Source organism: Gadus morhua, chromosome 4, assembly GCF_902167405.1.
Source record: "Gadus morhua chromosome 4, gadMor3.0, whole genome shotgun sequence".
NCBI lineage: Eukaryota > Metazoa > Chordata > Actinopteri > Gadiformes > Gadidae > Gadus > Gadus morhua.
The window spans coordinates 42430047-42441855 of record NC_044051.1 but is presented as its reverse complement, the minus strand read 5'-3'; the positions used below and the strand labels follow the sequence as shown (position 1 = coordinate 42441855).

Sequence of the window (11809 nt, the reverse complement as noted above, 5' to 3'; positions counted from 1 at the left end):
GACCTGGACCCCCCGATGGACCCCCCCCCCCCCCTCTCTGGAGGGCGCTCAGCCTCTGGTCCCTGGTCTCCATGGTAACCAAAGGTACCCGGACCCCGACTCTGTGTGTGTGTGTGTGTGTGTGTGTGTGTGTGTGTGTGTGTGTGTGTGTGTGTGTGTGTGTGTGTGTGTGTGGAGAGAGACTGTTTTCAATGTATTTTGTAATGGTAGGCTATTTCCTTGGTCAGGATGTTTGAAAACAGGTGTCTTTCTGTAGGCAGGTGAGGAAGACGATGAGGAGGAGGAGGAAAGGACTTCTGCCTCTACCTCTTCTCTTCTTCATCCCCACCCTCCCACCACCCTCCCAGTTACCCCATCATCTCATACCCCGACATCATCAGCCTCCCGTGGGGGTAAAAGAAAGAGGAAAAGCGTCAGGCCGAATACGGATCCTTGCGAGACTGCCCTCCTCGATAGGCTGCAGGAAATTCGGCAGGATAGAGAGAAGGAAATGGAGAAGGCGAGAGAAAGGGAGAGAGAAAGGCTGGAAGAGAGGGAGAGAGAGAATGAGAGAGAGAGAGGGAGAGAGAGAGGATGAGGGAAAGAGACATGAATGACATTCAGTTCTCCTTTACCAATTACCTGTGCCAATTCTTGCGAACCCTTCCACAGGGGCAAAGTGCTTTTTTGATGCGCGACATCAAACAGTTGATGCGGGATTATGAGATTTAATGATTTTCTTGTCACCCGATGTTCTTTCTATTACTGGCCTTATTTGTTTTAGCCTATTTTAATTATTAATTACGTTCACGTTATGTGTGTTCATGTTCTGTGTGTTCAATTCAATTCAATTCAATTTTATTTGTATAGCCCTTATTCACCATTACAGTCTCAAAGGGCTTAACAGGCCAAATATTTGTGACACCCCCCTTTACCCATGCCCCCACACGGGCAAGAGAAAACTCCCTTGAATCAGCAAGGAAGAAATCTTGAGAAGAAACGCAGTGTAGGGGATCCCTTCTTCCAGGGATGGTCAGGAGTGCAATGGGTGCCACAATTGACATACAGGTAAATACATGCACATCATATTAAAATGGTGATGGGGTTTTGAGCTTTCCTTTGAATAGCTCCACAGAGTCAGCTCAGAGTCAGTGTTCATGTTCTGTTTGAAACATAAGTTCTGTATATAGCCTCTTTGAGTGAATGAAATTTGAAAGCGTGAGTAAATGAAAAATGTGTGCATGCATGGTGGGTCAAGTTTCTGTATTTGATAAATAAACCCCTTTTCTCTAATAATGTTTCCTACCATATAATTTCTGTGGACATTATGCGCTATAGTTTTGGCTATAGGCGTACACTTAAATACACTTAAATAATTCATTCATCTGTCAAGGCAGTAGCTCGTTGTGTAAACATTTTATATGGATATGAATTAATGAGTTTGACGCAAACCAAATTAGTTAACTTGTGATAACTAATAAATTAAAAGTCATGCTTCCAAGTGAACAATACGTTTATTGGTCAGTGCGCATACCTAATCGTAGCCCATTGTACTGGTGGGGAAACATGCCAGCATCTGACAGAAAATAATCTGCCAGCTGCTCCCTGACAAGGGCCGCTCTCTGAGATGGTCTGGCTCTGCCGACCGAACACCGTGGTCCGTCGACCATATTCCGGTCCCCCTCGACATGCTGCCTCCACTCTCCAGGCTGGACCTCTCCGGTGTCAGCGGTCGTATCCACAAAGGAGGCGGGCATGTATCTGGCTCGTTCGGTGGATGCCAGGAAGTTGTGGAGAGCCACGCACGCCTTCACAATCTTCACCGCCTTTTCAGGTTGGCAGTCAATTGGACGGCCTAAGATTCGGAAGCGCGCAGCCAATATGCCAAAGGCATTCTCCACTACGCGTCTCGCCCTGGCCTGTCGGTAGTTGTAGATGCGCTTCCTATCCTGCAGGTTAGTACCTAATGAGAAGACAAATAAGTGTCATGCAGGAACACAGAACAGATGACAGAACAGATGATTGATTGCTGGCCCTGCTGGCCTGGTAGGACAGCAGGGGCGGGTAGATTGAGGTTGCCCTCTGCCAGTCTGTCTCTCCCCTCCAGGTGGGCACTAGTCTAAGGACCGACTGTCTCTCCCCTCCAGGTGGGCACTAGTGTAAGGACTGACTGTCTCTCCCCTCCAGGTGGGCACTAGTGTAAGGACTGACTGTCTCTCCCCTCCAGGTGTGCACTAGTGTAAGGACTGACTGTCTCTCCCCTCCAGGTGTGCACTAGTGTAAGGACTGACTGTCTCTCCCCTCAGGTGTGCACTACCGTAAGTCGTGTGCGTCGTCGGGGGCGTGTCTCATCTCGTCGTCGGGCTACCAGCAGTTCTGCACGGGGCGCCTGCACTCGGTCTGCATCAGCTGCTGCTCCCAGCCGCTGTGCAACGGGCCACGCCGGAGGCGGAGCCAGCCCTCTGCCAGCAGCGGCCCCGCCCCCCGCCTCTGGAGCCCCGCCCCCTTCTGCAGGCTCCTCCCACTCCTCCTGCTCCTGATGTTGGGGGAGGGGCTGGTGTAGACGCCGCCGGCCGCCTCTGCTGGTGTCGTGTGTGTGGGTGTCGTGTGTGTGTGTGTGTGTGTGTGTGTGTGTGTGTGTGTGTGTGTGTGTGTGTGTGTGTGTGTGCTTCTTTGTAAAGTTATAATTCTTTGTGTTTATTTATAACCATATGTTAAAACACCTGGGTCTGAATTCCCGGTAGCTCGCTCTGAATCGAATAAAATATAGACCTGTTAAAATATAAATATATCGTCACCATATTGAGCGGAACACATTAGTTCACCAACAAGCAGCCGTCGAAGACACTCTGCCAAGCATGGCGTGTAAAAAAATACCCAATAACTATTCAGTGCATCCACGCCGTACACCGAATGAGCCTTCACGGATGGTGCAGAGGAACTCCTGCATATTGCTGTGCTACTGGCGCCCCCTGCTGGGGACGCTGTTGAGTTACAACATGAACCCGGCAGTGCTGGTGGTTCTGCAGCGTCTGTCCGCAGCGCTGTCGACGAGGTATCTAAAAGGGGGTAGAGTCACACAACATTCAATGAAGACCTTAGTACTGGTTCATGTGGGACTTCAATCAGAGCACACTGAGTCCAGTTATAAAAGAACATATATGGTTTTAGGGGGGCTTATTTAGGCCTATATCTCTCAATAAATCTTTGATCATCAAACCTCTCGTCTTTCACTGCAGTTTGTGTTTTGCTTTTTTTAACCATTTGTAGTTTACAGACAAATATAATGTCTATAACCGGTTGAAGTCTAACACCGGTTGGACTTCGTGCCAGTAGGCTATATGTATTTACCTACTCTTATTCTCTCTTTTGATCTACTTTTCACCCTTGAGCTGCTGGAGTATGGAGGTAGATTTGTGTCTTTATTATGCAATCAAAAATAATAGGTTTGAGAGCAAAACTTTCCACACTGCAATCAAAAAATAGATTTGAGAGCAAAACTATCGACACGGCAATCAAAAAATGTTTTATTGCAAGATAAATTAATGTGATAAAAAAAATATTAATGGGAATCCAAAAGTTTTGTTTGCAAACCCAAAAGTTTTGTTTGCGAATCCAAAAGTTTTGTTTGCGAATCAAAAAGCTTTGTTTGCGAATCCTAAAGTTTTGCTTGCGAATCCAAAAGCTTTGCTTGTTGTTGAGCTGAATCTCGTGGGCGGGACCTACGCCAAAAGATGTAAGACACGTCTCTATTGGCCAGTCTCGTTCGGAGTGACAGCTTGGCAACATCCGAAAAGCCGCTGCCCCCCGACCGCCTCCAGAAGCAGATTGTCGGCCTGTTCGTTTGTGCCTCTCAATCCGCGGCGGCGGTCAACAACATCGCCCTGCTCTCCTCTGCCATGGTCTCCTTGTGGGCTGACAGGGAGGCCTACGGGATTTTCAGGGCACGCAAGCGCGCGCACGGGACAAGCCCATAAGGCGAAGCCTAGACGGCGTAGCCTACATGAAATAGAACTCCCTCTCTCGTTACTAACTGTGGATGTTGCCAAGCTGTCACTCCGATCGAGACTGGCCAATAGAGACGTGTCTTACATCTTTTGGCGTAGGTCCCGCCCACGAGATTCAGCTCAACAGCAAGCAAAGCTTTTGGATTCGCAAGCAAAACTTCAGGATTCGCAAGCAAAGCTTTTTGATTCGCAAACAAAACTTTTGGATTTGCAAACAAAACTTTTGGGTTTGCAAACAAAACTTTTGGATTCCCATTAATATTTTTTTTATCACATTAATTTATCTTGCAATAAAACATTTTTTGATTGCAGTGTCGATAGTTTTGCTCTCAAATCTATTTTTTGATTGCAGTGTGGAAAGTTTTGCTCTCAAACCTATTATTTTTGATTGCATAATAAAGACACAAATCTACCTCCATACTGGAGTGTGTGTGTGTGTGTGTGTGTGTGTGAGTGAAATAGACTGCGCCTTTAAGACGAATGACGGACACGGAAAAGGAAAGAGGCGGGAGAAAGAACCGAAAGAACGAGCGGGAAGGGGTGAGCGGAAGATAGTGAAGGATCCAGGGGGTTGCATGCAGGTCTTTTTCGTTTTGTTTTATTAGCGCTGAGTTGGGTCTGGGAGTGGTGCGGCGGTTTTGAGCGCTCGTTGTGGAGTGAGTCTGGACGTCGGTGGAAGCGACGGGGGAAAGAGGCTCTCCACGTGATTATTACGAGGAAGGACGCTGTCCTGCGTGGTTGCCTGGAGCTGCCTTGGGACGTTTCGGGGAAAGTTTTCCCTGCCAGCCATTGTACATCCCGAAGTGCGATCTCTGCTGCGGACGGTATTGTTAATCCTTGCACCACACCTAACCATTTACCCGGAAGCAGAAGACACACACACACACACACACACACACACACACACACACACACACACACACACACACACACACACACACACACACACACACACACACACACACACACACACACACACACACACACACCGTGCGCAACCAGAACAAAACTGTGACTGAATGAACCATTATGTCCATGGTGGAATGAACTAACGCTGCCCTGGCATTTTCTGTCCAGGCCAGCCCACTCCATTATCAGCACTAGGGGTGGGACGAGACGAACGGGAAGAACCCTGTATGTACTTTATTAAAACAATTGAATCAAGTACATACATCCGAATAATAGTACAGCACTGTAAATAATAGCAGTTGTTGCTTTTTTTTGTTTTTCAAGTTTGTGTCTCTTGTGCTGCTGACAAGAAAGGTGTGAAACCTGAACAGGAAGTTAACAGACCTCCTGTGGTCGCTGCATCTCCACCCCACCTATCTACATATCTACAAAACCCTTGTTAAATATCACACTTGATCCTATGCTTAATTCTCTCTCGCAGTTTTTAGTCTGTGAATGTGAAAATCTTTTGGTGTAAGCCCATCGTTAGTTAAAACCAGACTCGGACAATAATTACAAAATATCCTGACAAATAATCGAAATAGAAACATATTACAGACAGTAGCGACATTAGAGCTGAAACTCATTTGTTTCAACTGTGACTCATTGTGAAACCATAAATAGAGAATTTAATTTTTTTATCTGTAGCTGCGACATGTCTAAGACATGAATTATAGGTCTGAACAGATATGCATTCTCATATTAGACATTAGACTTTTTCACACAGCTATATATAAAAAATATATAAATTCTCTATTTCTGGTTATATTTAGGGCAATTTATATATTGCCCTACTTCCTCGTCCGCAGCCAGCCAGCTACACTCCTCACCAAATTTATGACCTGCAAGAAACAGCCATGTAGACTTTTTGTGACGTAGTGACACTTAGTGAACAAATTTATCCGTCATGAAGGATGACTTAAGTCTCAAAATAGCCCTAAGGCCTACCTGCATAACTGTTAATTGTACTTAAAAGAAATGCAGATGTTTGAAATTAAAATGAATATCAATATGAAAATCTTCAACCAGGAAATAAACCTTTGTTTCAATCTGAGACGAAACAAGTTGCATTGTAAACTCGCAAAGTCAAGACGAATCTCTCTCTCTCTCTCTCTCTCTCTCTCTCTCTCTCTCTCTCTCTCTCTCTCTCTCTCTCTCTCTCTCTCTCTCTCTCTCTCTCTCTCTCTCTCTCTCTCTCTCTCTCTCTCTCTCTCTCTCTCTCTCTCTCTCATATCATAGAAGAACTTCTATTAGGTCAGGAAAACCTGTTTGACAGGAGATGATGGTAGCAGAGAATATAAAGAGACATTTATGAATTACCAATTGTCATCTTATCACACATATAGGGCCCTATTTTAACGGTCTGAAACGCAAGTGGGAAGCGCAAAGCGCAAGTAGCTTTGTGGGCGGTTCTACGGCGCTATCGCTATTTTACAGGCGGATAAATGACACTTGCGTCGCGGCGCAAGTGTCAAAAGGGTTGGTCTGAAGCAGCCTAGTTACCCGTAGGTGTGGTTTGGGCGTAACGTCCAACAAACCAATGAGAGTGCCAGCTCCCATCCCCTTTAAGAGCCATGAGCGCATTTGAATCGGACAAGTTGATATTTTGACAGCGCGTCTGCAGTCTCCGATGAGACTGATGCACATGAATTTCAAACTGCAAATGGCTCAGTTTATTGCCAAATAATATGGCCTAAGTCACACATGGAATAAGGGGTTTTCTTCCACAACTTCAGAAATACTGAGTCCTCAAATAAATTTCGGCAAAGAAAACGTATAGGCCTATGATATAACATATGATATGCGGTAACTGTGTTTCTATTTAATGATATACGCAATACATTATAAACATTGTTTCTTATCAGTATTGTATGCTATCCTAATACGCATGTGTCCCCGCGGTAATAGACATTGCCATTGATTGTATTATGCGTTACGTGTTTAGTTTGCGTGTGTTTAAACAGAGCACACACGCGCGTCCGCATTCATTCATTCTTCTTAAAGGCACCCAGTGCAACTTTATGTAAACATTCAATGAAAAATAAACATTCAATTTCTAGTCTTTTTTACATGTAGTAAGTTTCAATAACTCCATACCATTACATATCGACATTCAAGGAGCAAAGATGAGACGTCGTTGTGTGGTGAGAACTGATAGAAAATCGTAAACAACAACAATCGCCGGTGGGGAGAAGCCATTTTTCCATTGACTGGAAGCCTGCTTTATTTATTGTAGGTTACAAAAAATAAAGAAAATGGCGGCATTGTTGTTGTTATCGATTTTCTATCAGTTCTCACCACACAACGACGTCTCATCTTTGCTGCTTGAATGTCGGTATGTAATGGTATGGAGTTATTGAAACTTACTACGTGTAAAAAAGACTAGAAATTGAATGTTTATTTTTAAGCCTCGAAAGTTGCACTGGGTGCCTTTAACACTCACTCGCGGTAAAACAATGTTTTTCACGATCAAATACTCATCAATCCTAAAAGTTATGGGCATGTAGGCCTACACGATGTCTCTGTCAAGAAAATATGTGTTTGCTGTACGGTGTTTGCAGATGCATTGATTTAAAGGTACAACTTATTACCGCTGCATCAGCTGTTCTTTCCCAAATAATTTACCAAGAATGTGCGGCTAGGTAGATGGGAGAAGCAAAGTGTATGCGCGAGGTGCACAAGCAATCCGTATGCATCGCATGCGCATGTATGCATGCGCCCTTAAAATAGCATCTGAACAACGCGCCACTGACTTTAAACCAGGTATTTCCTGGTCAGTAGCGCAATGGTATTCAGAAACGGCAAAATACCGTTTGCGCCAGAACACGCCGCCTCCTTCCGCCGAACCGCCCCTTGGGGCGCATGATCAATCCCTAATTTACCGGCGAGTGGCGGTGGTGGGAAAAGAACGCTCTGCGCCAGTTGTAAACTAGCAACGACACATGCGCCAGTGACTAAGTCACTTGCGCCGGATGCAAGATAGGGCCCATAGTATGTTTCTTCACATAAACCTTTAAACATACACATATTGCATTCCTCTCGAAATAGTCATCACCTCAGTAAACAATAAATGAATTGAAAGATTACAATAAATTCAATGGCTATTGTGTAGGGCTGTGTTCAAAAAATCGATCCGCGATCCGATATCGATTCATGCTCAAAAAGCACGATATCGATCCAAAAATGTCTGGATCGATCTTTAATTAATAAAAAAATAAAAAAATAAAAAAAATTAAATAATTTTAATTTTCAAATAATACTTGGATTTTTGTCTAAAATAAATACATGATTCTTGACTCTTCTCTCTCTGTGTCCCTCTTACACGTACACAGATACAATCACAAACACATGGAGCTGTTTTGTCTATGGGACAGTATTTATTTGCATTATGTCTGTAAATAGATCGATATCGAATCGAATCGGATCGAACCGTGGATCGAATCGGATCGTGACCTTATGAATCGAAATCGGATCGATCCAGGAAATTCGGATCGATTCCCAGCCCTACTATTGTGCTAAAATTCAAAGTATCTCATCTGTATTTATAATACAGCATGATTCTGCATCTCTATTTACAGCTCATTAGTCGATGTCAATGTTTACTGATGCTATGGCAACAAGAGACTGCTGACGTTAGAAGCTGTTTGCTACCTTAGCTAAATCATCTGACCAATAATAATAACCCATAATATCACAATCCGGCATATTTAAACAAAATCAACCACAACTACCAACAGTCACAGCCCTTCAACTCTGGGCTAATATGTTGTCACAAGTATGCAGTTAATTAGGTCACATCACATTCAATGTAAAAACGTTTTGTTTTGTTTTGGACATGTCTCAAAATGTAGCCTAGCTAGCCCCAGGCTAACGTTACTCAGCATACATGCCTCCACTCGCTCGTCTCCCGGCGCAGCAGCACCAGCTGGGGTGTGGACCCCGGCACCAAATAGGACTGTCAATTTAGAACCTTTAGCAGCTTCCACCTCCAGAGAGTCACAGCTTTTCAGCGCCACCCGGGCGTTTCTTACGCTTATCCATTTTCAGCTCCGTCCCGACTCCCACGACTCCGGCCCGCGCCATGAGGTCCCGCCCACCCTGGTTTGTGTTGTGATTGACAGCACTTTCAGGGCTCTCTGAGCCTGTCAGCCCATGATTGATTGACAATGACAAACATAGACCAATAATATGCGTCGATGCTGGCCACACACTGCTAGCCCTCTGTAGCCCATTGGCCGGCCCAATTGGAGGGAATTTAGTCAGAGAGAAAAAAAAAAAACATAGCGGACCAGACCGGCCCACATTGGGTCAACGGCCCACCGGGACGATGCCCGGTACACACACACACACACACACACACACACACACACACACACACACACACACACACACACACACACACACACACACACACACACACACACACACACACACACACACACAGCACCGGCAGTGTGATTAAAGTGTGTGTGTGTGTGTTGAAGCCCAGAGCAGCAGCAGAGAGCAGACTCCCCTGGACCCAGCTGTGTCTCCATGGAGCGCTCCAAAAAAGAAAAAAAAGAAAGATTGAAATCACCAACCTTTTAAGAAAAGGTGAGGATATATCAAATAAAGTATTGTGGTAGAAAATAACCGAGTTCTATCACTTCAACTAACTGAGAGAGCAAGAGGAATCGGGGAGTCCGGATCAAGTATTGACAGAGACTTTATTGTTGCCCGCAAACAAGCAACAACAAAACCGCAAAGACGCTAACGATCATAAGATCCCGGGCTTTTTATCCTCACACACAAAGCTGTTGTCCATATGGTATGCCTGCTTACAGCCGGTCAGTCATACATTACTCTAGTTATGTGGTCAACATCCTCAGCCAAACTAATCTAAACATTAGGCTAACTAATCTAAACATTAGGCTAACTAATCTAAACATTAGGCTAACTTCTAAACATTAGGCTAACTAATCTAAACATTAGGCTAACTTCTAAACATTAGGCTAACTAATATAAACATTAGGCTAACTAATCTAAACATAAGGCTAACTAATCTAAGCATTAGGCTAACTAATCTCAACATCCTCAGCCAATCTAATCTAAACATTAGGCTAACTAATCTAAACATTAGGCTAACTAATCTAAACATTAGGCTAACTAATCTAAACATTAGGCTAACTAATCTAAACATTAGGCTAACTAATATAAACATTAGGCTAACTAATCTAAACATTAAGCTAACTAATCTAAACATTAGGCTAACTAATCTAAACATTAGGCCAACTAATCTAAACATTAGGCTAACTAATCTAAACATTAGGTTGAGCTAATCTAAACATTAGGCTGACGCTAATCTAAACATTAGGCTAACTAATCTAAACATTAGTTTGAGTTAATCTAAACATTAGGCTAACTAAGCTAAACATTAGGTTGAGCTAATCTAAACATCTGGTGGACGCTAGTCTAATCTAAACATTAGGTTGAGTTAATCTAAACATCTGGTGGACGCCAATCTAAACTAAACATTAGGTTGACGCTAATCTAAACATTAGGCTAACTAATCTAAACATTAGGTTGAGCTAATCTAAACATCTGGTGGACGCTAGTCTAATCTAAACATTAGGTTGAGCTAATCTAAACATTAGGCTAACTAATCTAAACATTAGGCTAACTAATCTAAACATTAGGTTGAGCTAATCTAAACATCTGGTGGACGCCAATCTAATCTAAACATTATGTTGACGTCAGTACGCCTTGACCCCAGACTCTGGCACCGTGCCGAGTCCCATAGTACGCCTATGAATTCAGAGATGATTTAGCTGCTTTCCACCATTAATGTATGATATGTAGGCCTACTCATAGTTAATATAAAAGTAATGGTTAATTTCTCCCAGAGTATCACATAGTATGGACCCAGCTGTGTCTCCTTGAAGAGTGACCGCTCTATGGGTCAACCTGCTACCTTTAAAGATGGAAATCAGTCTATTGGGAAGAGGTGAGGGCTTGGAGAGTGACCGGTCAGACATGGAGGGGGGCTTCTTCAGCGAGGAGGAACGGGGGGGGGGGGGGGGGGGGGAGATGTTATGGTGGTAAGAGGCTGGGATTGGCCTCGTCAGTCTGCAAACAAGAGTTGCCAGATTGTTCTGCTCAAAGTTGACTCCGATCTGATTTCTTTCAGAACAGTGTGAACAGCACAAATCACACAGAATCAGGTCTGTTAAATTCTGGTTTGGGCCACTTCCATACGCGGTCCTGAATCAGATACAGGAGGGATTTCTCTCACTGCGACCTCAGGTTGAACAGTCGTATCGTAATGTGACTCTGACGTCACTCTAGATCCACAGTCATCGTATCGGCCACGTTTAAAACACAACGTGAACAGCCAGAGCAGAAACTCATGAAGAGCAATACATCTGACCTGAGTGAAACAGTATAAACTTTGTGTTTTTGCTCACCTCAGATTACCCCGTTGACGTATCCAGAACACCCTCACTAGCCGACAGCAGAACGGATGCGCTCCCAGCCGCTAGTCAGAGGCTGTGCATCCACGAACATCCGTCCTGCTGTCGACTAGTAGGGGCGTTCTGGATAGGTCAACGGGGTAATCTGAGGTGAGTGACTCCATGCAAAAACACTAAGTTTGTAATGTTGCGCCACACTATTTGAGTTAATCGAGCACAGTGTTGTCTCCTAAGGACCCAACTCGTGAGGACCCAACTCGTGTTACATGGGTCTTGGAAGGCTTTTCTGAATGTATTTAGAAGCCCCAAAAGCGGCTAAAGAGTTTGCCCCCATAGGTTAGCGTTATAGCTATTCCGTATCGCCGGCAGCCAGGGCAGATCTCTGCCTAATGGGGTTAAAAATCACCTGAGTTCTCCTTTAAAGGC

General features: G+C 44.3%; 1 protein-coding gene across 1 annotated transcript in view; it reads right to left on the bottom strand.

The window, feature by feature from the left end:
• The window catches only part of LOC115542969 (NLR family CARD domain-containing protein 3-like), a 397473-nt gene that overhangs the window by 195192 nt on the left and 190472 nt on the right, over window positions 1–11809 (bottom strand). The window lies entirely within an intron of this gene.